Source organism: Panthera onca, chromosome D1 (genome assembly GCF_046562875.1).
Source record: "Panthera onca isolate mPanOnc1 chromosome D1, mPanOnc1 haplotype 2, whole genome shotgun sequence".
Lineage (NCBI taxonomy): Eukaryota > Metazoa > Chordata > Mammalia > Carnivora > Felidae > Panthera > Panthera onca.
In genome coordinates, this window is record NC_138348.1 from 72,193,816 (window position 1) to 72,205,191 (window position 11,376).

Here is an 11,376-nt window from a genome sequence, read left to right on the forward strand (position 1 = left end):
TGATTTCTTTCATTAGGACTTTATAGATTACACCATATAGATTTCGTATGTTTTGATCAATTTTCCTACATTTTTATTCTTTCTCTTTTTCTTTCTTTCTTCTCCTTTAACATAGTGCAAATGGTTACCTTTACTTTGGTTTTCAAATAATACACTGATGGCATATGGAAACGTGTTTTTGTTGTTGTTGTTGTTGTTGTTTGTTGTTGTTGTTATTGTTTCTTTTATATAAACTTTTTATTTTGGACTTGAAGAAAAATTACATGGATACTTCTGAGAGCTCCTGTACACCCCTGAATTTGTTTTCTAGGGCTGGCATAGCAAAATATCACAAACTGAGGGGCTTAGAGCAAGAGAATCATATCATCTTACACTTCCGGAGCAACTGAAATCAAGGTGTTCACAGGACCAAGCTACCTCTGAAACCTATAGGGAACAATTATTGGTTGCATCCTCCTATCTTCTGCTGTTGGCTGGCAATCTTTGGCATTCCTGGTGTGTAGATCCTTGCCTCAATCCTTGGTCTTCACATGGCTGACCTCCCCCTGTGCATGCTTGTCCCTGTATCACATTTTACCTTTTTGTAAGGCCAGTATAATGTGGGGTGAGGACTTACCCTAATGACCTCTCTTTAACTTGATTTTCTCTGTAGAGACCCTATTTCCAAACGATCACATTCTGAGGTACTGAGGGATGGGATTTCAACATTTCTTCTTTAGAGGAGACACTTCAACCCAGAACAACCCGGCACCCAGGTGTCCCCATTGTTAGTGTTTTACATTGGCATGGTGCACGTGTCAAAGCTAAGAAAAAACTGATGCTAGTACATTACTATCAATTATACTCCAGGCTTTATTTAGCTTTCATCAATTTCTCCATTAATATGCTTTATTTATTTTAGGATCCAATCCAGAGTACCATACCAAATTGAGATGTTAGGTCTCCCTATTGTCTTCTGATCTGTGGCATTTACTCAGTTTTTCCTTGTTTTGTTTTGCTTTTAAGTTTATTTATTTATTTTGAGGGGGCAGGGAGAGAATCCCAAGCAGCCTCTGTGCCATCAACATAGAGCCAACACAGGGCTCGATCTCACTAACATTGAGGTTATAAACTGAGCCAAATCAAGAGTCAGATGCTTAACCCACTGAGTCCCATCTTTCCTTGTTTTTAATGATCTTGACAATTTTGAGGTGTGATGGCCAGGTGTACTATAAGAGTGTCCTCACATTGGGGTTTGTCTGAGTTTTTATTTCATGATTAGGCTGTGGTTATGGGTTTGGGGAAAGAATAACACAGAGTTTAAGTTCCTTTTCATCTCATCATATAATGCTCTATATGATATCAACAGGCTTTTATCATTGATGAGTTAACTTTCATCACTTGGTGAAGGTAATTTTTACTTACTGTAGAGTTAGTTTTTCTCTTCCCCTACTTTATTCTTTGTAAGTAAATCACAGAGGGGAGGAGGGGAGGAGGGGAGGAGGGGAGGGAGAACTGCCAAATTGTCTTCCAAAGTAACTGGTACTGTTCATTCTCAACAGCACTAAATGGGAGTTCCTGTCACTCTGCATTGTCACCAGCATTTGGTGTTATCAGTTTTATTTTATTTTATTTTATTTTATTTTATTTTATTTTAGCCATTGTACTAAATACATAGTAATATGTAATTATGGTTTTAATTCCAATGTCTCTGATTATTACTGATTCAGAATATTTACATATGCTTATGTGCCATCCAGATATCTGCTTTGGTGAAATGTTTGTATCTTTTGCCCATTTTAAAAATTGGGTTAGTTACTTTCTTATTTTTGAGCTTTAAATGTTTTTTGTGTGTATCTCCTGAATATAAATATTTTATCAGTTGTTTGCAAATATTTTCTCACAGGATGTGTCTTGGTTTATATTCTTATAATATCTTTCAGAAACCAAAAGTTCTTATTTTGTATAAAGTCAGATTTAACAATTTCCTTTCATGAAGTGAGCTTTTGTGACTTTATTTATTTATTTATACATGTTTGTTTATTTTGAGAGAGAAAGAGCATGAGCAGGGGAAGGACAGAGGGAGACAGAGAATCCCAAAGCAGCCTCCACACTGTCAGTACAGAGTCCAATACAGGGCTCAGTCCCACAAACTGAACCCAGAGATCATGACCTGAGCCAAAATCAAGAGTCAGGCGTTTAACCGACTGAGCCACCCAGGTGCCCCAGAGCTTTCAGTGTTTTATCTAAAGTTGGTCTTTCTCCATCGAAGTGCCTTTATACTTTTGTGACAAATCAGCTGACCCTCCTGGGCAGGTCTCTGTTCCACCTTCTCTCTGGTTCTGATGATCCCTATGCCTATCTTTTTGTCAATACTACATTGTTGTATTGTCCTTGTCCTGACTACTGAGCAATTCTAGTGCTTCTTAAAATCTAATCATGTATTTGGATATTTTTATTTTTAAGATTGTTTCAAGCTATTCTATTGCTTTGGTGTACTATAATACACTTGATTTTTAAAAACTATTAAAATAAAATTTTCAATAATATACTTTAGAGCCAGCTTATTTATAACTACAAAAAATTTTCTAGGATTTTGTTAAAGCTTACACTGAATTTATAGATCAAATTGAGAGAATTGTCATAGCTGTATAGGTTGTCAATTCTATGAACATAGTTTATTTTTCCATTTATTTGGATCTTATTCCTTTCATCATTGCTTTATAGATTTCACTGTACTGATCTGCATATGTTTTAAGTTTATACCTAGTTAATGTATTTTCTTAAAAGTTAACAATTTTGTTTTTCTCTGACTTATTTCTCTTAGCATAATACTCTCTAGCTCCATCCATGCTGTTGCAAATGATGATTTCATTCTTTTTTAGTGCTTGAGTAATATTCCGGTGTGTGTGTGTGTGTGTGTGTGTGTGTGTGTGTGTGTGCGCGCACATATATATGTATACACACCACATTTTCTTTACCTGTTCATCAGTCAATGGACTTTTGGGCTCTTTTCATAATTTGACTATTGTTGACAATGCTGCTATAAATATCAGGGTGAATGTATCCCTTCAAATCTGTAGTTTTGTATCTTTTGAATAAATACCTAGTAGTGTAATTGCTGGATCATAAGGTAGTTCTATTTTTAACTTTTTGAGGAACCTCTATACTGTTTTCTGAAGTGGCTGCACCAGTTGGCATTCCCACCAACAGTGCAAGAGGGTTCCCCTTTCCCCACATCCTCACCAACACTTACTGTTTCTTGTGTTTTTAATTTTAGCTATTCTTGGGGCGCCTGGGTGGCTCAGTTGGTTAAGCGTCCGACTTCGGCTCAGGTCATGATCTTGCCGTTCATGAGTTCAAGCCCCGCGATGGGCTCTTTGCTGACAGCTCAGAACCTGGAGCCTGTTTCAGATTCTGTGTCTCCCTCTCTCTCTCTGACCCTCCCCTGTTCATGCTCTGTCTCTTTCTGTCTCAAAAATAAATAAACGTTTAAAAAAAATTAAAAAAAAAAATCTTAGCTATTCTGACAGGTGTGAGGTGACATCTCATTGTAGTTTTGATTTGCATTTCCCTGATGATGAGTGATGTTGAGCATTTTTTCATGTGTCTGTTGGCCATCTGTATGGCTTCTTTGGGAAAATGTCTATTCATCATTCAGATGTCTTCTGCCCATTTTTTAATTCTTTGTGTTTTTGTTTTGTTTTGTTTTTTGGTTGTTGAGTTGTATAAGTTCTTTATATATTTTGGATACTAATCCTTTATCAGATATGTCATTTCCAAATATCTTGTCCCATTCCGTAGGTTGCCTTTTAGTTTTGTTGATTGTTTCCTTTGCTGTGCAGAAGCTTGTTATTTTGATGAAGTCCCAATAGTTTATTTTTTCTTTTGTTTTCCTTGCCTGAGGAGGCATATCTTGTAAGAACTTGTTGCAGCCGATGTCAAAGAGGTTACTTCCTGTGTTATCCTCTAGGATTTTAATGGTTTCATGTCTCACATTCAGGTCTTTAATTCATTTTGAATATATTTTTGTGTGTGGTGTATAGCATATGATTTCACTCATATGTAGGATTTAAGAAACAAAACAAAGGAGCATGGGGGGGAAAAAAGAGAGAAACAGAGAGGCAAACCAGAAAACAGACTCTTAATTATAGAGAACAAACTAATGGTTATCAGAGGGGAGGTGGTTGGGAGATACATTAAATAGGTGATGGTGATGAAGGATTGCACTTATTTCAATGACCACTGAGTATTTTATAGAAGTGTTGAATCACTAAATTGTACATCTGAAACCAATACTACATTGTATGTTAACTAACTGGAAAAAACGTTAATTTTATTGGGACATATTTGACATACAATAACCTATAGATACTAAAAATGTGCAATTGGAAATTTTTCAAACAACTGATAACAACTGATATGAATTTGCAAACAACTGATAACAACTGATATGAAACCTTCACCAAAATCACGGTAATGAATCTGTCCATCCATCATCTGTGAAAGTTTCTTTTGCCCCTTGTTTTTGTTTTTGAGTTTTGACTTTGGTAACAACTCTTAACATGAGATGTACCATTTTAACACATTTTAAGTATTGGTAATGATCTCTAGAATTTATGTGTCAAGTTAATTCACTTTTTGAAGCTTTTATAAATGAGGGCTTTTAACATTTTTCAAATACAAATTTTGAAGCTATAAATGGATTGTTAAAAAAATTTTCAGATACAACTTTTTCACTGCAAATATGTAGGAATCAAGATGACTTTTATATATTGACCTTTTATCCTGCCACCTTGCCTAACTCACTTATGAGTTCCAGGATATTTTTAGTAAAGTCTTTGGGATTTCCTACACTCATAATCATGTCACCTGTGAACACATACATTTTATTTTTTCCTTCCCAATGTTTTTCTTTTTTTCCCCCTCCAACCAGATTTATTGGACATAACAAAATTCTACATACAAAGTGACCTGGACCTGCTATTTCAAAACATGGTCCTTTCTTAAATATTTTGATAAATCCATCTATTGAGTGTTTCTATTCATTTCTCTAAAATGAATAGAAAAGTACTCAATGCAGATAATATACATGACCCGCCTACTGGAACTTTAATAGTTCTACAAGATAATTAATGTAGGTAAGATGCCGTCCCTATGACAAACTGTTGGAGAACTGACAGGAGATGTTAAGAGGCCATTTCACACACTGCCACTGTGATGCTGTCATGTTTCTGAATCGTAGTGCTCCCATTATCTGATTCCAGAGACACACCACAGGAATGTGGGGTATGAGGTTACCTTGCTGATAGCTAGGCTAGAACAGATATGACTCTAGCATGTGCATCTGATAGGGTCCCACAGAAGCCCAGATTAAGTCCTTGTGAATCTGTGCTCCAGCAATGGAAGAGTTCTTCACTATGTCCTCCAAGTGCTGTGCCAAGTATGCTCCTCCATCCTGCCCACTGTCCCCTGGTCCAGGATCCCACAAGGTGTCCAATGTTTGTCATTTTGTTTTTTCTTGTTTTGCTGCACTACCTAGGACTTCCAGTATAATGTTGAATAGAAATTGTGAGAGAAGACATCTACTATCATCCTAAAATTAGAAGAGAAGAATTTGGATTCTCATTACTAAGAATGTTGTCAACTTGAGATTTTTCATAGAAACACTTCATTAAGGAAGTTCCTTTCTGTTCCTAGGTTACTGGAACTTATTATCATGAATGGATGTTGTATTTTGTTGGATGCTTTTTCTGCTTCTATTAATATGTTTTTCCTTCTTTAGCAAATTAATAAGGTAATTTACATGGATTATATTTGAAATGTTGAAGTAACCTCATGTTTTCTTGAATAAAGAAATTTCAACATGCTATATTATCTTTTTAAATATTGTTGGATTTGTTTTGAAAATGTTTTGTTGAGGATTTTTTGCCTTTATGTTCAAGGGGGATATAAGAATTTAGCTTCCTTTTGTTGTAAAGTTTTTGTTTGATTTTTGGATTCAATTATTTTCTCAGTTGTCTTTCTGTTTTCAACTTCACTCCTTTCTGCTGTAATTTTATTTGTTCCTTCTTTCTGTTTACTGTATGTATAACTTTTTCTCCCTCTAGTATCTTTTTTTTAATGTTCGTTTATTTTGAGAGAGAAAAGGGGAGAGTGAATAGGGGGGGGGGGACAGAGAGAGATCCCAGTCAGGCTCCACTGGAGAGCCTGATTCAGGGCTATATCTCATGACCATGAGATCGTAACCTGAGCCAAAATCAGGAGTCAGATGTTTAAATGACTGAGCCACTCATGTACCGCTAAAGAACTTCTTTTAACATTTTTCATGAGGTGGGGTTCCTGGTCATATATCCTCTTAATTTCTTTTTATTCTTTCCATTGTATTTTAACCTGAGAAATTCTTTACTTCTCCTTTACTTTTAAAGAATCTTTCTAGGTCAGTGTTTATTTTCTCTCATGCTTTAAATATTTCATTCTACTCTTTTCTTGCCTATGTGGCTCCTGATGAAAAGTCAGATGGATTTCTTATCTTTGATTTTCTGTCAGCAAGGCATTTTTTCCTCTGACTTCCTTCAAGATTTTTTCTTTCTATTTGATTTTTTAAAGTTTAAATATTATAATTTTAGTATTTATTCCACTTGGTGTTCTCTGAGTTTCCTGATGTGTGGTTTTGTGTCTAATATTTCTTTGGGGAAATTCTCCATCAGTATTCAAATATTGTTTGTTTCTTTCTTTCTTCTCCTTCTGGTATTCCCATTACATGTATATTATGCCTTTTGTACTTGTCCTTCAGTTATTTGATATTCTAAGGGTGTTTTTTTTCCTTTATCTCCTTGTTTTTTAATTTTGATATTTCTATGGAGATATCCTCAAGCTCCAATTCCTCAACCATACCTAGTTTACTACGGAGCCCACCAAAGTCATTCTTAATTTGTTACTATATTTTTTTGGCTCTAGAATTTTTAGAAATACTTAGTATTTTCATCCCTCTGCTTCATTATGTGTCTGTTCTTGTATGTTGTCTACTGTTTCCATTAAACTCTTAGCATATTAATCATAGGTTTTAGAATTTAATTTTGTAATCTGATATTTCCACCATTCTTGCCATACGGGACTCTGATTCCAATGCTTCTTCCATCTCTTCAAGCTGTTTTATGCTAGTTTGTTAGTCGTAGTTTCTTGATGAAAAGCAAACATGATACACTGGACACAAGGGATTGCAGTAAATAGGCCTTCAGTAATGTGGTAGTAAGGGGGTGGGTGAGGACGATGGATTCTGTAGTGCTATGATTAGGTCTGTCTTTTAGTGATCCTGTGTCCCTGGTCCCTGTGCCCCTGTGACCTGGAGGTCAGCAGTGCTTCTCAGTCCCCCACCTCTTGGATTTAACACAACAGTGTCTAGAGGGGCTGGAGTTAGGTAGTCCCTTTCCCAGGGAAGTTGGCTCTGGTTAAATAGTTTCTCCTTTTTAAGCAGGACAATCCTTTTTAAGGACAATCCTCTTTAAGAAGAACAGAATGCTCTGACATATTTCAAAATGATTAGTTTTCCCCTCCTCCTGCCAGAGCAGCAGCGATTTTTTTCCCCCAATATTCACTGTGAGGACCTGGTAAAGTTCCTACAGGTGAAACCCATAAAACTGTGGGTCCTTCCTATGAGTGAGTCCCCCTGGAGTTTTTAACTCTCAGACTTGTCCACACTGAGCCTCCAGCCATTCATCAACTACAGTACAGGTTTCCTACCCCAGCACCATGTCCCATGGACAATTCTGCTATGGTAAATTGAGACTCTCTGTATCTACCTATGCAACCCTCTCCAATTGGGGGAAGCAGCACTTTGCCCTCTGACCTCAGGGAAATTCTTTGATGAATTTAAGAGTTGTTGATATTTCAGTTTTTCAGATTTTTATTTGTTAGGACACAGTGTGATTTCTGAGCTTCTCACATGTTGCACCAGAAACTGGAAGTCTATGCTTCTACTTTTCAAGTTTCATTTTATTTCTTCAAGTGACTCACTCATTATTTATACCTCTATTTTCATTATTTTTAGTGTCTTAGAGTTTAAAATACAGGCATACCTCATTTTGTAGTGCTACACAGATACAGAGACTCTTTACAAATTGAAGGTTTGTGGCAACACTTTGTCAAGCAAGTCTATCGGCACCATTTTTCCAGTAGCATCTTCTCCCCTCATGTCTCTATCACATTTTAGTAATTCTCAAAATGTCTCTAATTTTCTTATTACTATTATATTTGTTATGGTGATTTGTGATCAGAGAATATGACTCGCTGCAAGGTCTGATAATGGTTAGCATTTTTCAGTAATAAAGTAGTTTTTAATTAAAGTATGTAGGTTTTGGGTGGCACCTGGGTTGCTCAGTTAGTTAAATGTCCGACTTCAGCTCAGGTCATGATCTCACATTTTGTGAGTTTGAGCCCTGTGTTGGGCTCCATGCTGACAGCTCAGAGCCTGGAGCCTACTTAGGGTTCTGTGTCTCCCTCTCTCTCTGCCCCTCCCCCTCTCGTGCTCTTTCTTTCTCAAAGATAAATAAATATTTTAAAAAAATTTTAAAGGAGTATGTAGGTTTTTTTTAGACACAATACTATCACACACTTAATAGACTACAGTATAGTATAAACCTAACTTTTATATGCACTGGAGAACTAAAAAATTCATTTGACTCAACTCTATTGCAATATTTGTTTTATTGCAGTGGTTCAGATCCAAACCTGCAATATTTCCAACGTATTCCTACAGACATCTTTCAGTGATTTTATCCCCCCTTCAGTAATACTGTACCTCTTCAGATGTGATGTCAAAAGCTTATCATTGTCCTAATTTCTCTTTCCTGTGTCTTATGTCATTGTTGTCATTTCACTTTTACATATGTCATAAACACATAGTACATTGTGGCTACTGTTTCTTTAAGCAGTTAGTTATCATTAAAGAAAATATGATAATACCTTACATTTCATCATTATTTATTGCATTTCCAGTGTCCTTCATTTCTTTGTGTAGATCCAAGTTCCCCCCCCCCCCCATACACACACACACATGATCTGCTTTCCTCTGAAGAATTTTGTGTGTATTTTTTTTTTGTACATTTGATCCACTGGCCCCAAATTCCCTCTGTTTTTCTTTGTTTGGAATAGAAAATATCTTCTATTTTTGAAGGATATTTTCACTGGATATAGAATTGGGTGTTGACTCTTGTTTTCTTTCCATGCTTTAAAGATATCATTCCATTGTCTTCTTTGTTGCATAGTTTCTGGAAAACTTATTGTTATAATTCTTATTTTTTATTCCTCTGTATGTAATTTTTTCCCCTCCTAATACAGTGGCTGCCTTCAAGACTTTCTCCTTGTTATTACTTTCAATCAGTTTGAATATGACTTGCCAAGGTGTGGGGTTTTTGTGTTGGTTAGTTCAGTTTTTATTTTTTTCTGGTTGATACTTTTTGAATATCATGGATCTTTTTTTGATGACTTTAACAAATTTTGGAAATTTTTCTAAAATTATTTCTTTAAATGTTTCTTCTGCCATTTTCTTTCTTTCTTGTCTTTCTGGGAATTCAATTACACATATGTTATGTCTTTTAATATTGTCATACTGCTCTTTGCTCGTTCAGTTTTTATTTTCCACTCATGGTACTTCCTCTTTGTGTTTTCCTTGTGTGTTTTGTATTCACCTATTTTTGTGGTCACTCATACTTTCCTTGACTGTATTACATGCACTATGAGGCCTGACAATGACATTTTCTACAGATTTTGTTCCTGGCTTATCTGAGTCTGCCTTACAGTTTTTGTCTCTCCTGAAATTACCCATGATTCTTGCATGATGTCTACATATTTCATCAAAGACTTTAATATACTAATCATAGTTATTCTAAAGTCCTCATTTCATAGGTCTAACATCTGTGTTGTATCTAAGGCTGGCTATGAGGAGTGCTTTGTCAGTTCAGGTGGATTTTTTTTTTCCTTTTGATATGCCTCATCATTTTTTATTGAATACCTGATATATATGTAGGAGATACTGTGCTATGACAGTAGATACTATAAGTCTTTTTCATGTTTTTTGGTGAGCACAGTTTCTTCTGCCAGGCCTTTAGTATGATGATTTGTGTTAATCTAGTCAATATTTGATATGGGTTTGAAGTTTGTCATGGCTATGGTTACCAAAGTAAGACTGTGTTAAGGCTATGGGTTCCAGAGACCTCCAGTGCCTCTAATAGAGGTTTTCTCATCTTCACACAGTTAGCAAATTGGCTAACTCTTTGCTGTAAGAGTTATCTTTCTTGTGTTGTGCATTACGGGGTATTTAAAGGGATTTGTGGCCTCTACCCATTAGATGCCAGTAATATGCCTCAAGTTGTGACAACCAAAATTGTCTCTAGATAGTGCCAAATTTCCCCAGTTGAGTCAGGGGAGCCCTCAGTTGAGGAGTACTACTTGAAAGATATTCTGTTTACTTCTTGGTTTGGCTCTAGGTCCTCTTCCCAAAGAGACCCTATGTCTTTCATCTCTCTAGCTGTATTGCTCCCTACAAATATCTGTCCATGATCTTAAGGGGCTTTGCACACTTATCCTTGCTCACATTTTGTTTTTAGCAGCTAATTAAGCTACTTTATCTTCACAGAGATTTCTATGGGCTCCGGTGGAATCTGCCCCAGATAAACATGAACAGGTCCTGTTTTGCTCTTTCCTTGTGCTCTCTATGCAGAATCTATCTTTGCTGTTTGACTTGCTACCTCAATTCTCTAACAGTTTCAACACAGATCATTGTTTCATTTGTCTAGCATTTTTCTTGTGGTAGGAGGGTGGCAACAAGCTTTCCAGCTCTCTACATTTCTAAGCTGAAATGGAAAGACCCCCTTATTTTTATCATGTCCCTGCATGTCCCAAAAATGTCCTTATTGGCTGGTAGGTTTTTTAATCTAGGAACGGTCAAAGATGCCCCATCCTAGTTAATTTTCATAATTTAGTCACCTCCTGTATAATCATTTCGAAACATTTTCTCCTAAGAAACTAAGATTATTTGAATAATCCAGGATTGTTGTTTTGTGTAATGTCTCCTAAATGTATTTGTCTGACTTTCCCCTATGGTTACTTACAGATTAAATGTTTCTGGGAGGGATACTACAGGTGTGCCATAGTCCTTAAGTGGTCCACATCTATAAATGCATGAAATTCATGGCCATGGTTTGGTAACCTGGTTAATGTATCTGCTAAATATTTACCTTGAAAAGGTACTATTTTCTCTTTTGCATTTAGGAACTAATACTTTTAGTAGAACTTTGTTGGTATACAAATACTCTCTTCCCAAAGTCTTAGTTATTTTAGCATCTACTGATGATTCTTGCCAGGTTCAATTATTGTTATGGTGTCTTTTTACTTTTT

At 36.0% G+C, this 11,376-nt stretch overlaps 1 pseudogene; it reads right to left on the bottom strand.

The window, feature by feature from the left end:
• Positions 1–5,168: 5,168 nt before the first annotated feature.
• On the bottom strand, positions 5,169–7,120 carry LOC132660572 (ragulator complex protein LAMTOR5 pseudogene; annotated as a pseudogene).
• Between the last annotated feature and the right edge of the window lie 4,256 nt (positions 7,121–11,376).